The following is a 12851-nucleotide window of genomic DNA, read 5'->3' on the forward strand; positions in this document are numbered from 1 at the left end:
GGATTGTTTGGTAAGGTGTATAAGAACAGTATCGAATATGGTGTATTAGTAATGCTGAAATTAATCCTTATCGACTGTTTAGTTTGGTGTATTAAAGATTTTGAAAGGACAATCATGACTTTATACATACTTAACTATGTACCAAAAATCATGATATTGTTAATGTCATGATTGTTATATGTAAGAGAAGTATCGTTCAATACATATTGGTTTTAGCATAGAACTTGTGAAATTAAGACTATTTTTTTTAAGATAGAAGCATTAATCTCCAAACTAAACGGGCCCGATTAATCTGGATTTTTGTCGTGTTCGGAATTCACATGCTCAACTCATTTGTATTCACGCTATGAAAAGCCTCGTATGAATGTTTTAGCGCTTCCTACTAAAGAAGACTCCATTGTAAAACTCGAAATTGAAACATTTAATTTAGTAAAGACCGAAAAAACTTTACTGCTCCCTCGTAACTTTGGATAGTTTTTGTGCAATCTGTCTCTTCTTTTGTAGGATTCTTTTAAATCATTTTTTAATCCTTTATACTCCACTACTCAAGGATTGATTGTGGTTCTCCATCTAGAAAACATTCTTCATCTGGAAATGAAGAATGTTTTTAGAAGAAATATTTTACTACTTTAATGAACCTTTTCAGCATGAAAACAAAGATTCTTAAAGAAAAAAGGAAAAAGAGAAAAAAAATAAACATATTAATCCTTGTCCTTTTCTCATTCTATGATAGCCAACTATACTTGGCAAAGCAAACGTAGTAGTAGTAATGAATGGTCAGAAATAGTCTATATAAGAGAAAATATCTTACAATGTTGCTCGAACTCTCGAAAAATGTCGTTGGGTGCATGTCAGTTCCTCCAAAAGTAGTGGATATTTGTAGGATCCGATACGGTGCGGTAGCATTTTGGAGAATCCATGCAAAGTAAATTTTGTCTATAACACACAACTAGTATACCATACTTCTTTATACGTCAAATAATGTTTTCTGTAAAGATTATTTCAAGATAAAGTAATATTTGTTTAATACACCTAAGGTTTTTAATCCTTATCGGTAGAAAACTTATACTAGAACTGCTAATATGCATCTTATATTCTCAAGCTCTAATAGTTTCGAAAACATGATATCAAAGAATTTCAAAATTTAGATTTGTCAAGTTATGCTGAAACTGTCACTAATAACAACTAGCTACCACATATAATAGATCAATAATTTCTTTAGAGACAGAGACAACACTATTAAAATTTAAAGCCAACCTTAATTATTTTCCTACCATTGTTTACAACCTGAAAGAGAATATTGCAAAGAAAATTATTTACAACCTCACAGAAATTTGAACTTGAAAAAATGATAAGATAAGGAACATTATTTTCCAGAATGTATAGTGTAGAGTATCTCATAGGAATTTCAGCAATAATTTAACAGTCATTTAAATTTCTAAAACATTTTCATGATATGAGCAAAATGCACAGCTAACACATACCCCATAGCAATTTACATCATTTCCCAAACAGCTTGCCTCAATTATTCAAGCTAGCATATACTTTGCGCATTCTTGTTCATATTACTCTTAGCTTTGAACAGGTAAAACTAGCACTATTTTTAAGATTGAAATATTAATCCTCTCCAAGTTCTTAATCATTTTATGATTTTCTTGTCTTGCTTTGCAGCTTTCAGAAATGGAGATTGGCTTAGCAGTTGGAGGTGCATTTCTATCTTCAGCTTTGAATGTTCTCTTTGATAGGCATGCTCCTCGGGGCGAGCTGCTGAAGATGTTTCAGAGGGGAAAGCATGATGTTCGACTCTTAGAGAAGCTAAGGAGGACTTTGTGTGGTTTCCGGGCTGTGCTTACTGATGCAGAGAATAAGCAGGCATCTAATCCAAACGTGACTCAGTGGCTTAATGAACTCCGAGATGCTGTCGACAATGCGGAAAACTTAATGGAAGAAATCAATTATGAAGTTCTGAGAGTTAAGGTGCAAGGTCAGCATCAAAATCATGCAGAAGCAAGCAACCAGCAGGTAAGTGACCTCAACTTGTGCTTGAGTGATGGATTTTTTCTTAACATAAAGGAGAAGTTGGAAGGCACCACTGAAACATTGGAGGAGTTGGAAAAGCAAATTGGTAGGCTTGGCCTAAAGGACTATCTTGTTTCTATTAAACAAGAAACTAGAGTACCTTCAACATCTTTGGTTGATGAATCTGATATCTTTGGTAGGCAGAATGAAATTGAGACTTTGGTTGACCGTTTATTGTCTGTTGATGCCGATGAAAAAACGTATAGCTATAGTGTAATTCCTATTGTTGGAATGGCGGGGGTTGGCAAGACAACACTTGCTAAAACTGTGTACAATAATAAGAAGGTGAAAGACCATTTCGACTAGAATAACATATGATGCTTGGTTCTGTGTGTCTGAACCATATGATGCTTCTAGAATAACAAAAGGATTACTTGAAGAAATTGGTTCATCCAACTTGACGGTTGATAACAATTTTAATCAGCTTCAAATCAAATTGAAGGAAAGCATAAAAGGAAAAAAGTTTTTTTTTGTGTTAGATGATATTTGGAATGACAACTACATTGAGTGGGATACCTTGAGAATTCCTTTTGCACAAGGAGAAATTGGAAGTAAGATCATTGTGACGACACGTAAGGAAAGTGTTGCCAAGACAATGGGTAATGAGCAAATTAGCATGGATACTTTGTCTAGTGATGTCTCTTGGTCTTTATTCAAAAGACATGCATTTGAGAAAATGGACACTAAGGAACATCTAGACCATGTAGAAGTCGGGAAACAAATCGCAGCTAAGTGCAAAGGTTTGGCCTTAGCACTAAAGACACTTGCTGGTTTGTTAAAGTCCAAATCAAAGATTGAAGAGTGGAGAAGCATTTTGAGGAGTGAAATATGGGAGCTGAAAGACAAAAGCATATTACCAGCGTTGATGTTGAGCTACAATGATCTTCCCGTGCATTTGAAGCATTGCTTTTCCTACTGTGCAATATTTCCGAAAGATTATCCATTTCGGAAGAAACAAGTCATTCAGTTGTGGATTGCTAATGGTCTAGTACAGGGGTTACAAAAAAATGAAACAATTGAAGATTTAGGGAACCTATTCTTCCTCGAGTTGCAATCAAGATCACTTTTCGAAAGGGTCCCAAATTCTTCTAAAATTAATGCAGAGGAATTCTTAATGCACGACCTTGTGAATGATTTGGCCCAAATTACATCTTCAAAACTTTGCATTAATTTGGAAGATAACAAAGGATCTGATATGTTGGGAAGATGTCAACACCTATCATATTCAAGGGGATATGGTGGTGAATTTGAAAAGTTGAAACCTCTCTACAAACTGGAGCAGCTGAGGACATTGCTTCCAATCAACAATATCTATGGTCGACCTCTAAGCAAGAGGGTGTTGCATAATATATTGCCAACACTAACATCCTTAAGGGCACTATCATTGTCTCGTTATGGGATTGTGGAGTTGCCGAATGTCTTGTTTTTTGAATTTAAGCTCCTAAGATTTTTGGACCTTTCTTGGACAGAGATAAAGCAATTACCAGATTCTATTTGTGTACTCTATAACTTAGAGACACTTCTCTTATCATCTTGTGAATTCCTTGAGGAGTTACCACAGCAGATGGAAAAGTTGATAAACTTGTGTCACCTTGACATTAGTGGTACTTCTCGCTTGAAGAGGCCACTACATCTGAGCAAGTTGAAAAGCCTCCATGTGTTATTGGGAGCTAAATTTCTTCTAGGTGATCCCAGTGGTTGGAGATTGGAAGATTTAGGTGAACTACATAACTTGTATGGATCTCTATCTATTCTAGAGTTGGAAAATGTGGCCGACAGAAGCGAATCTTTGAAGGCAAACATGAGAGGAAAGGAACATATTGAAAAGTTATCATTGGAGTGGAGTGTAAGTACTGCGGACAGTTCACAAAATGAAAGAGACATACTTGGTAAGCTACATCCAAATCCAAACATAAAAGAACTTGAGATCAACGGATATAGAGGGACAAACTTTCCAAATTGGCTAGCTGATCATTCATTTTCTGAGCTAGTGAAATTGTCTCTAAGCAACTGCAACGACTGTTATTCCTTGCCAGCATTAGGCCAACTTCCTTCTCTGAAATTCCTTACCATTAGAGGGATGCATCGAATAACAGAGGTGACTAACGAATTCTATGGTAGTTCGTCCTCCAAAAAGCCTTTTAACTCTCTTGAGCGACTTGAGTTTGACAAGATGCTGAAGTGGAAGCAGTGGCACATACTAGGGAATGGAGAAGAGTTTCCTATGCTTCAGAAGCTTTCAATTGTTAATTGCCCCAAGTTGATTGGAACGTTGCCTGAAAATCTTTGTTCTCTGACAAGTTTGACAATTTCAAAATGTCCGCAACTCAATCTAGAGACACCTATAGAATTTTCAAGTCTAAAAGAGTTTGAAGTTGAAGGTTCTCCTAAGGTTGGAGTTCTTTTTTATCATGCTGGACTGTTTTTATCTCAACTTCAAAGAATGAAACAGATTGTTGAATTATGCATAAGTGATTGTCACTCTCTTACCTCCTTGCCTTTTGGCAGTATGCCAAATACCTTGAAGGAAATAAAGATAGAGCATTGTGGGAAATTGAAATTGGAGTCATCAGCTGGAGGAAGTAACATGTTTCTGGAGAATTTGGAACTGGAAGGATGTGATTCTATAAATGAGATATTACCTGAGTTGGTCCCACAAGCACGCTATATGAGTGTAAGCAGTTGCCACGACCTTACCATGCTTTTCATTCCCAATGGGACTGAATATCTCCTAATTAATGAATGTGAGAATCTTGAAATACTTTCGGTGGCTCAAATGACGTCGTTGAGTACTTTGGATATTTGCCAATGCGAGAAGCTGAAGTCGCTGCCAGAACATATGAATGAACTCCTTCCATCTCTTAAGGAACTGAAACTGCAATTTTGTCCAGAAATAGAGTCCTTTCCTGAAGAAGGATTTCCCTTCAATTTAGAAGTCCTTAAAATCTGGTATTGCAAGAAATTGGTGAATGGGCGAAAGGAGTGGGGTTTACAGAAACTCACAGAGTTATACATCAAACATGATAGTAGTGACAAAGAGATTCGTGCTGGTGAAAATTGGGAGTTGCCTTCCTCTATTCGAACTCTTTCGATAACCAGTCTGAAAACATTAAGCAGCCATGTTCTCAAAAGCCTCTCCTCTCTTGAATATCTATGTACTTATAATTTACCTCAAATGCAGACACTGTTGGAAGAAGGGCTTCCCTCGTCTCTTTCTGAGCTAACATTAGATAGCCATGATGAGCTCCATTCACTACCAACCGAAGGTCTTCGACGCCTCACCTCGCTTCAACGTCTAAAGATCAAGTACTGCCATCAACTCAAATCTATTCGAGAATCAGCGCTGCCCTCCTCCCTCTCTGAGCTGACCATCTGGAGTTGTTATTGTTGCGGAAGCCAAATGTATATAGTGTGAATAAGTCACAACTACTATACCAAAAATTATGACAGCCACCAAATAATAAATAAGACAATAAAGCAACAATAAAGGGAACACCAGAATTTACGAGGTTCGGCTAATTTTGCCTACTCCTCGGACACAACCAATATTTTATTTCACTCCAAAAATACAAGTGAAATAATACTAAAGAGAGAAGATACAAATGCCTTAAACAGATGAGAAGGCAAATGAGAGGTGTGTTTAAATCCTAAACATTAAGCCTTCTTTTATAGGGGGGAAATCCCCCTAACCCTTCTCTTCCCACCGATGTGGGACAAATAGTTTTTCCAAATTCAACAAATCTCCACCTTGGCAAAATTCCACATCTTCAATTTTCTCTCAATAACAAATTTTGATTGTGTCTTCATCTTCAATCTTCAGTTTTCAACAATGTTGATCAAATCCAAACAATGTTGAAACTTGACCGCAATCACCACCTTTGTCAGCATATCAGCAGGATTCTCCGTAGTATGAATTTTCTTCACTGTGACTCCACCTACTTCTATGATTTCTCGTATGAAATGATACCGAACATCAATGTGCTTCGTCCTTGCATGATAAACTTGGTTCTTCGCTAATTGAATAGCACTTTGACTATCACAAAAAATTGTGATACCTTTTTGTTCAACACCAAGCTCCTTTAGCAATCCTTGAAGCCAAACTGCCTCTTTCACAGCCTCTGTAATAGCCATGTACTCTGCCTCTGTTGTAGACAAAGCAACTGTTGACTGCAAAGTAGACTTCCAACTAACTGGTGCCTTTGCAAAAGTAAACACATAACCAGTAGTTGATCTTCGTTTGTCCAGATCACCCGCAAAATCTGAGTCACAATATCCAACTACAGACTGATTGTCTTCCTGCTCAAAAACTAACCCGACATCTACAGTATTATGAATATACCGTAGAATCCACTTCACAGCTTGCCAATGCTCCTTCCCTGGATTGTGCATATATCTGCTAATAACTCCAACAGCTTGTGAAATGTCAGGCCTTGTGCAAACCATTGCATACATCAAGCTACCAACAGCATTTGCGTATGGTACCTTTGACATATACTCTCGTTCAGCTTCATCCATTGGCGACATAATAGTACTTAGCTTAAAATGGGAAGCAAGTGGAGTACTAACTGGCTTAGTCTTGTCATCTATGCCAAAACGTTGAAGTACTCTCTTCAAATATTCCTTTTGAGATAAACAAAGTTTCTTTGAACGTCTATCTCTAATTATCTCCATGCCAAGAATTTTCTTTGCCTCACCCAAATCCTTCATCTCGAACTCCTTCTTCAGTTGAATCTTCAACTTATCAATTTCTTCCGAATTCTTGGAAGCTATCAACATATCATCAACATATAGGAGAAGATATACAAAGGAACCATCTTTAAGCTTGTGCAAATACACACAATGATCGTATTTGCTTCTCTTGTACCCTTGCCGCAACATAAACTCGTCAAATCGCTTGTACCATTGTCTAAAAGATTGTTTCAATCCGTACAACGATTTTTCAAGTTTGCACACCATATTTTCTTTTCCAGCAACTTTGAATCCTTCTGGCTGAGTCATGTAGATTTCCTCCTCCAAGTTTCCATGTAAAAACGCAGTTTTTACATCCATCTGAACTAGTTCCAAATCCAATTGTGCTACCAAAGCCAACATAATTCTAATGGAGGAATGTTTTACAACTGGAGAAAACACTTCATTATAATCAATTCCCTCCTTTTGAGCATATCCTTTGGCCACCAATCTTGCTTTGTAGCGAATATCTAATTGGTTAAGAAATCCTTCTTTCTTTGCAAATACCCATTTGCATCCAATTGCTTTCTTTCCCTTCGGGAGATTGGCCAATCTCCATGTATGATTCTGATGAAGGGATTGTATTTCATCATTCATGGCAATCCTCCACTTATCTTCTTCTGAACTTTGGACAGCGTCTTTATAAGTAGTAGGAACATCATCAGCTATAATTGAGGTTGCACAAGCAACCGTCTCTATGAGACGAGCAGGTTTTGTTATTGTTCTTTTTGGCCTGCTGGTTGCTATTGATTCAAGTTGTTGTTGAGGTTCATGAGTTGGAATCTCCTCTACTGGCTCTCCTTCTAGAGGGTAATCTTCATTTGTTTCCTCCTCTGCTTCTTGTGTAGGAAAAATAAATTTTCCCTCAAACTCCACCTGCTTAGAAGCACCTTTATTTTGTTTGGTGTCTTCTGTTACCTTATTTACCATAGCAGATTCATCAAAGATAACATCTCTGCTGAATATTACTTTCTTTGTCATAGGACACCATAAGCGATATCCTTTGACTCCAGAAGTAATTCCCATAAAAATAGCCTTCTTTGCCCCTTGATCCAATTTTGACTCCGTCACATGATAATATGCAGTTGAGCCAAACACGTGCAAAGAGTTATAATATACAGCAGGTTTTCCGTACCATTTTTCAAATGGTGTCTTGCCATCAATAGCAGCAGATGGTAGACGATTAATGAGGTGGCATGCATATGTAATTGCCTCAGCCCAAAATTCTTTGCCCAAGCCAGCATTGGACAACATACACCGTACCTTCTCCAGCAAGGTCCGGTTCATACGTTCTGCCACTCCATTCTGTTGTGGTGTATGTCTAACAGTGAAGTGTCGGACGATGCCATCATTTTCACAGACCTTATTGAAATGATCATTTTTGTATTCACCTCCATTGTCTGTGCGAATATACTTGATCCTCCTGCCTGTCTGATTCTCCACCATCGTCTTCCATTTGAGAAAAATTCCCAACACTTCATCTTTGCTCTTCATTGTATACACTCATACTCTTCGGGAAAAATCATCAACAAAGGTTACAAAATAGTGCTTCCCACCCAATGAAGGTGTTTTGGAAGGACCCCAAATATCAGAGTGTACATAATCCAAAATGTCTTTAGTATTATGGATCGCTGTACCAAATTTAACCCTTGTCTGTTTCCTTTAACACAATGCTCACAAAACTCCAAGTTGCAAGCCTTGACTCCTTTTAACAATCCTTGATCTGATAGAGTTTTCAAGGATTTTCCTCCAGCATGTCCCAAGCGCATGTGCCATAGCTTGGTTGCTTCTGCCTCTTTGTCGTCACTGGATGTCACTGTCGCTGTCCCAATAACTGTACTGTCACAATAGCGGTACATATTATTATTCTTCCGATTAGCCTTCATTACCACTAGTGCACCGGAACATACCCTCATCACTCCATTTTCTGCAATGATTTTAAACCCTTTTGATTCCAAGGCTCCCACAGAGATGAGATTTTTCTTCAAATCTGGTACATATCGAACATCTGTTAATGTTCTGATCATTCCATCATGGTTCCTTAATCGTATTGAACCAATGCCATATGAGGTAAGAGGGCTGTTATCCGCTGTGTGGACGACTCCATATTCTCCTTCTTGAAATTCCACGAACCAGTCCCTGTTGGGACACATATGATAGCTACAAGCCGAGTCCATCAACCATATGTCTGATGATGTTGATGACTCTGTTGTAACTAATGAGAAGTCTGAATCATCACAATCAGCTACATTTGAATCCATAATAGCCTTTCCATTGTTATGTTTGGCCTTATTCTTCAACTTCGGACAGTCTTTCTTCCAGTGCCCTTTTTTCTCGACAAAAGGCACATTCATCTTTGCTGGGTCTGGATCTTGACTTGGATCTTCCCTTCTTTGTCCTCGTTTGATTTTGAGGACGACCCCTCACAAACAATGCTTCTCCTTCTCCGCCCTTCTATTTTTCTCGCTTTCTTTGTTCATAGCTGTACAAAGCCGAACAAACTTCTCTGAGAGAAATTTCGTCATTTCCATGGAGTAGAGTAGTTTCAAGGTGCTCGTACTCATCAGGAAGTGACGCCAACAACATTAAGGCCAAATCACCATCATCATAAGTTGTATCCATATTTTGCAAATCTGTGACCAACTTATTGAAACTGGTGATATGTTCATTCATCGTGGTACAAGGAACATAGGTGAAGTGAAACAGTCTCTTCTTCATGTACAATTTATTTTGACTGTTTTTCTTCAAAAATTTATCCTCCAGTGCTTTCCATAATTTACTTGCAGAAGTTTCCTTTGTGTATGGATATTTCTGCTCTCTAGCAAGGTAGGATCGAATAGTACCGCAAGCAACACGGTTGATAATTCTCCAATCTTCTTCTCCAATAACATCTGGTTTCTTTTCTTCAATGGCCAGATCTAGCCCTTGTTGAAAAAGGACATCTAGGACCTCGCCTTGCCACATCCCAAAATGTCCGGACCCGTCAAATATTTCGACCGCAAATTTCGCATTTGACACAATTCTTGTCATAAGCGAAGATGTCAATGATGACGTATTGTTGACACTTGATGTAGATTCTTCTTGTTTATTGTCTCCCATCTTTGACACAAATATTATTTAATAGATGACGACACAAATCAAGATCATTTCCTTTCTGGTGTGAAAGATCAGACTAAGCTGCAACCATAGAGCATACTCAGACAGAACCTTGACTCAATTACCAAGATAAATCTTTTCTGATGTGGAAGATCAGACTATGCTGCAACCACAGAGCATACTTAGACAGTACCTTGGCTCTGATACCAATTGTTGCGGAAGCCAAATGTATATAGTGTGAATAAGTCACAACTACTATACCAAAAATTATGACAGCCACCAAATAATAAATAAGACAATAAAGCAACAATAAAGGGAACACCAGAATTTACGAGGTTCGGCTAATTTTGCCTACTCCTCGGACACAACCAATATTTTATTTCACTCCAAAAATACAAGTGAAATAATACTAAAGAGAGAAGATACAAATACCTTAAACAGATGAGAAGGCAAATGAGAGGTGTGTTTAAATCCTAAACATTAAGCCTTCTTTTATAGGGGTTAATCCTCCAACCCTTCTCTTCCCACCGATGTGGGACAAATAGTTTTGCCAAATTCAACAGTTATAATCTCCAATCACTTCAAGTGAAAAGAAAGCCTTCCTTCCTCTCTCTGCTGCCTATCTGTGGTTGCGGTAATAATCTCGAACCTCTTCCAGAATCAGCGTTGCCCTCCTCCCTCTCTAAGCTGAGTATCTACGATTGCCCTAAACTCCAATCTCTTCCAGCAAAAGGGATGCCCTCTTCCATCTCTGAACTACATATTCGCAGCTGCCCATTGCTGGAACCACTCCTAGAATTTGAGAAAGGGGATTACTGGCCAAATATTGCTCATATTCCCAAAATATATATCGATGGGGAACACCTGTGATGACTCAAACGAAGGTGCTTAAACAGATGTAAGTTATTCTTTTTCTTTTTTTCTCTTCGCTTTTCTGTTAATTCTTTTCCTTTGTTGAAAATCTTGTTGAGCAGTGTGAAGAGGTTATTGCCACTATGAAACAGAGGAAGCATCTTCAGATTGGGATGAATTGAATGTTAGATGACAAAAAGAAAAAAATGATAAAATCCTTATATTTGCACTGAAACATTGTAAAATTTGGTATTGGTAGGAATTCACATATTTGCTCCAGAACGTTGATAGCTTAATGTAATATTAATCTGTTACCACACACATATATATCAGACATATGTTTATTGTCTTTGGAGATTCATCTCATCAATTGCAATTCATAGATTATTGTCATATATCTCGCTCTACATCTTGTCGTTTTTTAGTTCATGTATTGCTTGAACTTTCATCTCAATAGAAATTCATGTATTCTTGTTCTTTCCCCTTTTCAGTGAGTTGAGCGAGGAGGCCGTGGTTTAGAGTAATGCATGTCCACTATAGAATTCAAAGGTATACGCGACACAAAGTTTGTCTCCTACATATAAAAAAAAAAAAAATTGCTTCCCAATATGATTATCAGATATCATCTTAGTAATTATTTTTATCATGATTTGGGTAACAATATGCAAGCTATTAACGCTCTTAGCTCCATTGGTGAATGGAAAGTTGCGCTGAATGTGGTCTGTCAGCAAAGTGTAAGTGAAGAAACGTACTACTCTTTTGTGTGGAATTTGACAGTACTGCTTCTCTTTGATCACCCTTAGAAAATATTGTGCAAAATTTTGTGCAGCAGTTTCTTCCAATACATCAGTTAAAAGAACTAGTCATTTTCTGTTGTCGATTAAATCATCCAGTTCTATCAACTATCAAATTAAAACTGATATTTTCCCAAATTAAAATAGGTTATTTTGTTATAGCTGAGGAGACACTAGCTCTGTGTATTATATAGTTCAGCCTTGATTTGCTCTAACTAAAGTTTTGATGCATTCAGGGAATGAAGTTTTATCGCTGCTGGAAGAAGGACTTCCCTCGTCTCTTTCTGACCTAAGAATAGGTCTTTGGTGCCTCACTTCACTTCAACATCTAGAAAGAGCCTCCTACTATCGATTCCATTACCAATTTCTGAGGTAATATTGCTTTTTCTTCAAAATTTATTTCCTATAAGAAAGAGCCAGATCTTATTAGTTCTTTTGTTTCAGTTGATGCATATTAGCTGTTCAAAATATGATGCAGAGTAACTTGGTATTTTATTTTGAGGATTTCCTCCCTTCCTTTTCTACTAGCTCGATTTGGCCGTTGATACATTGTCGTTGTTGCAGTTTTTCAATCTTCTGTTCGTTGTTCTTAAACCCCAGTCAATTCATGGAATCACAAGGAAGATCACGAATGGTCGGAAACTAGCAATCTCTATGTCACAATCAGCTACTTTTTTCATCAAGCTTGGAAAGCAAAATATATGGATGAAGATCTCCAAACTCAGTTCTTTTTCATCACGTATTGCTTTGTTCATTTTGATCTTTGAGTTTCTAACCACCCTGTATTCAATAGGTAATACTGATGATTTTCAAATTGCTTGTTACCTCTGCCTTTTGATAGTTAACGCTAATGCAATTTATCAGCCATTGGCAGTGTAGTTTAAAGGATGAGCAGGGAAGTCAAATTGTCAAAAATAATATCTCATATACTTCTTCTACTTCATTGTCAACCCGCCCCACACTCACCTTCATGCATCCGAGCTATTATTAGTAATGCAGGGCAGTCTAGAAGTTGGATTGTTAGATAGTAGTAAAAAGCTCTATACTTAAGACTCTACAAATTTGTGTTTCCTAAAGGCCTAGTGCATTATCAGTACAATACTGATTGGGATAAATCGGCTACAGCTGTTTCTGCATTTGGTAGCGCGAATGAAGGAACCGTTTCACTTCCAACAACTCTGTTTGCTACTGGTATCGATGCCTAACAATGAGATATAACTATCAGAACTGAATTGGAACCGTTTTGCTAGAAGCCTCTCTACTGCTTGATGTTTCGTTTCCAGTGGAAACTAGAAAGATAAA

General features: G+C 37.6%; 1 pseudogene; it reads left to right on the forward strand.

The window, feature by feature from the left end:
• The first annotated feature begins 1264 nt into the window (after window positions 1-1264).
• LOC107828682 (putative disease resistance RPP13-like protein 1) lies at window positions 1265-12487 on the forward strand (annotated as a pseudogene).
• The last annotated feature ends 364 nt before the right edge of the window (window positions 12488-12851 follow it).

Source organism: Nicotiana tabacum, chromosome 22 (genome assembly GCF_000715075.1).
Source record: "Nicotiana tabacum cultivar K326 chromosome 22, ASM71507v2, whole genome shotgun sequence".
Taxonomy (NCBI): domain Eukaryota; kingdom Viridiplantae; phylum Streptophyta; class Magnoliopsida; order Solanales; family Solanaceae; genus Nicotiana; species Nicotiana tabacum.